Consider the following 6,409-nt stretch of genomic DNA (forward strand, 5'->3'; position numbering starts at 1 on the left):
GATTCTTAAAAATGTTGTCTTGCCATAAATGTTTTTGTGTATGATGCCTATCTGTTGGCTACGGCCAAGTGAATTATGAATGATGATATATGTGAATCGAATTCGGGTCCCAGTGAGGGTGGTGTCCCCGCTCGGACTAGTGTACACAAGCTACCTCTGTCATGTTGGGCAGAGCAGGTGACCGAGGAAGGTGGCCACCTTCCCGGCACATGTATGTAAGGTGACCGTGTGAGAGCACCATCTCAACGGCACAATGTGATCAGATATGGCTAAGTACAGGAAAAAGGGACTGCAGTCCAATGTGATATTTTTAGTAAGCTCGGGTCTTTTCAACAACACCCCGAGTGTTACTGTGATGATGGCTTGATAATATTTTCATATGTATATGTGTAGTTTTCGGCAATGTGTTCACTGAGTACTTTTTGTACTCAGCCCTGCATATATTTCTAAATGTGCAGGTTGAGCAGCGAAGTGGTGGAGGAAGTGCTATTGAGACAAGACATTTAATTCAGTCAGATTTTGACTCTCGGAGGTTCATGTCTTCATACATGGAACCGCGTTCATTTGCTTCTGTTGTGCATTTTAAAAGACTCAAGTCTATTTTGTTCAAAACTCTGATTTTATTTCGAGCTATTCCCATTTGTTTCGAGCTATGGTCGGTTTGTGTTGTTTTCCCCTTTCTTCCCCGCTTCTTTAATCCTCCCCTAGTCGCGATCAACCGTGTTTTCTATCCTTAGAAAATGCGGTCGTGACAGAGTGGTATCAGAGCATTCTTTCTCGCTCTGAACCCGAGAGTCTTTTTGAAAATCTTTGGTCTAGCCTTGTTCCACTAGACTGTATAATCGATGAAAATGCTCTTAGCACTCCCACCAATCGCACTCAACGAGGAAAAAAAAGGTAACTTGTCCCTTTTTCAAAAGAAAGTCAAGATGTTTGAAAGTTTGAAATTGAGAAATAACTCATGCAGTTAATTTGAGTGAACAGATAAACATACCAAGTTTAAAGAAAGAGTTGATAATTCTTGATTTGGTAGCATGCTTAAAGAAAGAGTTAGTATGTCTTTTCTTGGCTAAAGACTGTGAATGTATGAATAAAAGAAGTATCTTTCCTAAGTCGACAAAGGTACTAAAATATGAAAATATAAAGTACACTAGTTTTGTACCAATTGTTGAATTGATGTCTCTTTTTGAGTTAGAGAAATGATACCTCTTTTCGAGTAGTCATTGAATCATGTTGCTAAGATGGGGAAATCAAAATTTCCAAGAACTTAGAATACTTAGTTATGCGTTCCTTCTAGAACACAATATGAGCTCGAACTTAGAAGTACAGTATGAACATTTCTCGCTTTCCCGAGCGACGAAAAGAAAAGGACTCGATAAGAAAGAACTTAGCTCTACAATAATAAGTAAATAGAAATGGCGTGTTACGAGGATGAGCATTCTGACGAACCGAGAGTACCAAGGAGTCATAATTCCCACATATGGTCATCTGACATGATCGTAAGGTCAAAGTAGCTTGTGACCAAAGTTTCCCATAACTCGTTTACCATCCTTTATAAAGGGTTAAACAACGGAGTATCACCATCTTAGTTAACCAGGAAGATTCACCAGCAACGCTTACTTGGATTCTCATGAATTTCATTTTCTCGCATCCTCCCCCTGATCAGAATACTTTTGTTGAATTAAGACCTTAAATGACTTCTTTTGCAAGGTAATGTGCCATTATTTTCCCTCTTCTATGTCAAGGTTGTGAATCACTTTCAGTTTTGAGCTTGCTCCCTCATGTTTTCTGATAACCTCCAGTGACTACGGTTCTTCTTTACTCATTCTGTATAAAAGCAATACTCTTGCCACTAAACTCCTATACTAGGAGCTGCTTTATTTATAGCCTTCAGAATGAACATGTTTCCCTAAACTATTGTCTCTTCTATGATAATATATTCTTCAAAGATCATTAGTAGACCTTTAGTGTTTTTAAATGTTCTTGCTGGCACTCATTAATTTATAAAGGATAGTCATCTCTTCTTAATTCCACTATAATTATTCCATCATGCTGTGAAATCTCCAGCAACTCCAGGTCTAAAGCAATTTGCTCTCTCCTTGAACTAGTTTGTTCTGATTGTCTTCTCTACTGGTTAATTTCCGTGATTTGGTTATAAACTTTGTGAATTCGTTAACGTGACATAGTATCACGATGTTGTTGACCAAAAGAGGTAGTTCCCTGTTATTCTTCTTTCTCTCAAATCCACTTGAGCCCAATCATTTTCAGTCTTACTATATTGTAGCAACCATCTGGTGAGACCTTAAACCTTTTAATCTGACCCTTTGTGTTTTCAGACATACTTATTGACAAGCTCTTTGTTTTACATAAGTACTCTCATCTTCTGAATTCAAATATGACTGTTGTCTCTTGATTTGAGCTTTTCTGCAAGCTCCATGTTAAAGCTGGCACATTGCTTCTCTCTTGGCTAGTTTCCTCTTGTTGTCCTCTTTATTAATTAGTTTCCCTGAATTGCTTATAAACTCTAAAAAAAAAAAAAAAAATTTAGTTGATATGATCTTCTATCACAGTGTTGTCGAGCAAATTGCAATTGTTTGCTTTTTTCCAATTCTTTTCAAATCCATTTGTAACCAACCATCTCAGGTCTCCCTATTATCATCTGGGGATACTTGAAACTTTTCTACTTCACTGTTCATTTTGATTATATTATTGGCAACCTATTATTGACATCTACATTCTATTCATCATACTCTCACTTTCGCAATTTATTCCATCTGGCAAGTTCTTCCCACAATAAAATTTCCAAGCTCTATGGGTATAGCTCAAGCCCTTTGAAGTTGTATCTTTTCTTTTCTGGGAGTGAGCATAATGAGTCCAATTGAGCCTAGTCTTTGCACTTCATGAAAACCTTTGTTGCAAGCTATTGGTGAGATTGTGGTGAACCAAACACTCACGTAATTGAAATAATTATAATCGTTTTATTTTCATGGCTACCTTGGAACCTCCCAAAGTAAGAACGATTCGAATATTTCTCTTGGAATCCCAAATTCAATTCCTATCAAAGTTAAAACTGTTAGACCACCTCTAAATTTCCTCGCGTGAGACCTTTATGGGAGGCAAGACGCTGACCACTGCAGAAAAAAAAAATAATAAAATTTATTGATGCGCCACGAAGAAATCGCTCTAGGGCCTAACCTGAGTTACGAAGAAAAGCCGGTAAAAAAATACTAGATCGAAAGGGTGCTGCAGCTTCGGAACAAGTCGATTACTACAGTGAAGGTTTTGTGGAAAAACCACGGACAACAAGAAGCAAGCAACATGGGAGCTAGAAGAGAAAATGAATAAGAAATATCCCAAGCTTTTTGTCTAAATACTTCCTAAATTTCGGGACGAAATTTCTTTTAAGAGGGGTAGAATGTAACAACCCGAACTTTCGTACCTTATTATTATTATTAGCCTAAGATAAATAATAAGTGATCGTTGTAGTATTCGAAATCTGCCATTTTCATCTATAATAATTGATCTTGGAATTATAAATAATCGTTGCTTCAATCTCGAACGGATATTTCAAGTAAAAAAAAAAATAAAATAACACCAAATAAAAGTTATAATGTACGACATATCTCCGAAGTCCGCTAAAGTACTATTATACAAATTTATCAAATCCTTATCTATTACAATTGGAGAAAAGTTCACGCAACCCGTTCAACGGCCGTGCTCGCACTCCAAGAAAGTCCGGTACATCATCAGGGAAGACTATGGATGTTATTTGTTTTTCTACACCAAAGCCACGAACTTGAACCGATTATACCTGCACCAAATGAACAAGTGAACAAATACTCAAATAATTAATTTAATAAACAAATAAAAAAATATATATATAATTAAAAAAAAAAAAGAGAGAGAGAGCAGATCCTTGAGGATCGATTTTTTTCAGTGAGCATTAAATGCTGCATTTAATTAGAGATAGGAATGTTAGCAAAAACTTGATGCCCACGCCACTTTCACAGCAGATATCACAATCTTTATCCTATGACAAAAGATAATATTTAGAAGAGGAATGTCAAGCCACTTGCTTTCCCTCACACCGAAATACCGTCACTTTTACCTACTTCACCTCCCCTACCAAAATTTACTATCTCCAAAAGGCAGCAAGAATTCTTCCACCATAGCAAGGAAAAGGGCGTCCACAACACAAAGCAAAGCCCAAAAACAACAAGTCATTTTCTTCTTCACCCCACATAGGTGAGTACCATCAACACCCCACTTTCTTTCCACCTATTACCACATATTTCATATAGGCAAAACATGTCTATGCCAAAATACAAACTTAATATCCAGAGTCTACATAACACCAATTTAGCATTTGATATATAGACAATTTAGAGCCTCAATAATAGTTGTTATAGCATTCCAAGAACATAAAAAAATGAAGATTATCAAAGAATAATAGGAACTTAGCTTAAAAGGACAGAGGAGTCTGCCGGATTCCGACAGCAAGCTCGGCACTCCGTCGCCGACAATCGACAACCAACGCTCCCAAAGTCAGTGATTTCATTGCTTTAAAAATCTGAAAAATTGAACTAACAAAGTTTAATATCAAAAAAATGAATTCTTTGAGGTTTAAACAAAAGAAAAGAGATGAGAGAGACGAACAAATTTCTGACCACCCTACCTATCGGGAATCGACGTCGGCGGCTGGGGAAGGTCTCGGCTGTGGCGGCGGCCGGCGGTGCGAGGTACGGAGGAGGCCGAAGCTGCCGCCTGTGCATGCACAGTGGCGGCAGCGGCGGCAGCAGACCCTGGAGAGAAAGAAGGGGAGAGGGAGAGGAGGAGTCGGCGACGGCGGTGGATCCGCGGCGCCGGTGGCGGCAGAATCGGCAGTGGGGACGGCGACGTGAGGCTGGAGAGAGAGAGAGAGAGAGAAGAGGGAGAGAGAAGGGAGGAGGAAGGAGAACCACTGCCGGAGGTGGCGGTGGTGCGACGGCGGCGCCGGAGGGAGGCTGGCGGCGGCGACGTGTGAGAGGAAAGGAAGAGGCGGTGCATTTTGTGAAATGAGGGAGAAGATGATGACTTAGTGATATGTAGGGTTAGTTTTTTTTTCCATTGGGCTAGAGTTTTTAGGAATTGGGCTGCATGTTATTGGGCTAAGAAGATGAGGGAATTAGAAAATAATAATTCGAGCCCAATTCCTTCAAATTAATTTGAGGCTTCAATGCATAGTGTTTTGTGAGGCCCATTTCGAAATTTAATTATTTTTGGGCCTAAGAATAAAATGGTTAAGTAAGCTAAAATAAATTGTTATGATCCAAGTTGCTATAGTTTTTGTAGAATAATTAGTAAGGTATAGAACACTAATTTTAGTTTGGACCGATAATTAAATAAATCTTTGAGTTGATAATTAAATTAATTGTAGGGAATTATTTAATTAATTCTCGGAATAAATCGATGTACAAATAATTTACCCCAAGTTTCGTAATAAATGTAATTGCGAGGGGAAATACTTGCGATAATTTAATTGTGCACTTTTATAATTTTAGGGATTTTAATTCGATATCTTTGAGAAAAATACGAGGAGCCAACGGAGGAATTATGGGCGTAAGCGGCCGACCGGCGTCTCAAGCGACGCCTTGGGCGGCCGCCGAATAATAAAAAATACGCGAAAATTGAGAAACGAGATAAAAGACTTTAATGAGGGTGCATGCATTCTAATTTAAGTAGTTTTGTCCTTGTGTCTAATTAGTGTATTATTATATTTTCAAAAGGGTACCTTCGCAAGTAAAGTTGGAGCGAGAATTTCAAGTTAAAGGAACTAAATGATCAAGGTGAGCTTCTTATACTAAAAATACAAATGGTATTTTATGAAAACACGAACGCAAGTTCGTGATTCTTAAAAATGTTGTCTTGCCATAAATGTTTTTGTGTATGATGCCTATCTGTTGGCTACGGCCAAGTGAATTATGAATGATGATATATGTGAATCGAATTCGGGTCCCAGTGAGGGTGGTGTCCCCGCTCGGACTAGTGTACACAAGCTACCTCTGTCATGTTGGGCAGAGCAGGTGACCGAGGAAGGTGGCCACCTTCCCGGCACATGTATGTAAGGTGACCGTGTGAGAGCACCATCTCAACGGCACAATGTGATCAGATATGGCTAAGTACAGGAAAAAGGGACTGCAGTCCAATGTGATATTTTTAGTAAGCTCGGGTCTTTTCAACAACACCCCGAGTGTTACTGTGATGATGGCTTGATAATATTTTCATATGTATATGTGTAGTTTTCGGCAATGTGTTCACTGAGTACTTTTTGTACTCAGCCCTGCATATATTTCTAAATGTGCAGGTTGAGCAGCGAAGTGGTGGAGGAAGTGCTATTGAGACAAGACATTTAATTCAGTCAGATTTTGAC

At 38.8% G+C, this 6,409-nt stretch overlaps 1 long non-coding RNA gene across 1 annotated transcript; it reads right to left on the reverse strand.

The window, feature by feature from the left end:
* Positions 1-3,589: 3,589 nt before the first annotated feature.
* LOC121747374 lies at positions 3,590-5,035 on the reverse strand. Its single transcript, XR_006039195.1, has 2 exons — positions 4,676-5,035; positions 3,590-4,570 (listed from the first exon to the last, which is right to left on the reverse strand). It is a non-coding gene; the product is annotated as an uncharacterized LOC121747374 (long non-coding RNA).
* Positions 5,036-6,409: the final 1,374 nt, after the last annotated feature.

Source organism: Salvia splendens, chromosome 9, assembly GCF_004379255.2.
Source record: "Salvia splendens isolate huo1 chromosome 9, SspV2, whole genome shotgun sequence".
NCBI classification, from domain to species: domain Eukaryota; kingdom Viridiplantae; phylum Streptophyta; class Magnoliopsida; order Lamiales; family Lamiaceae; genus Salvia; species Salvia splendens.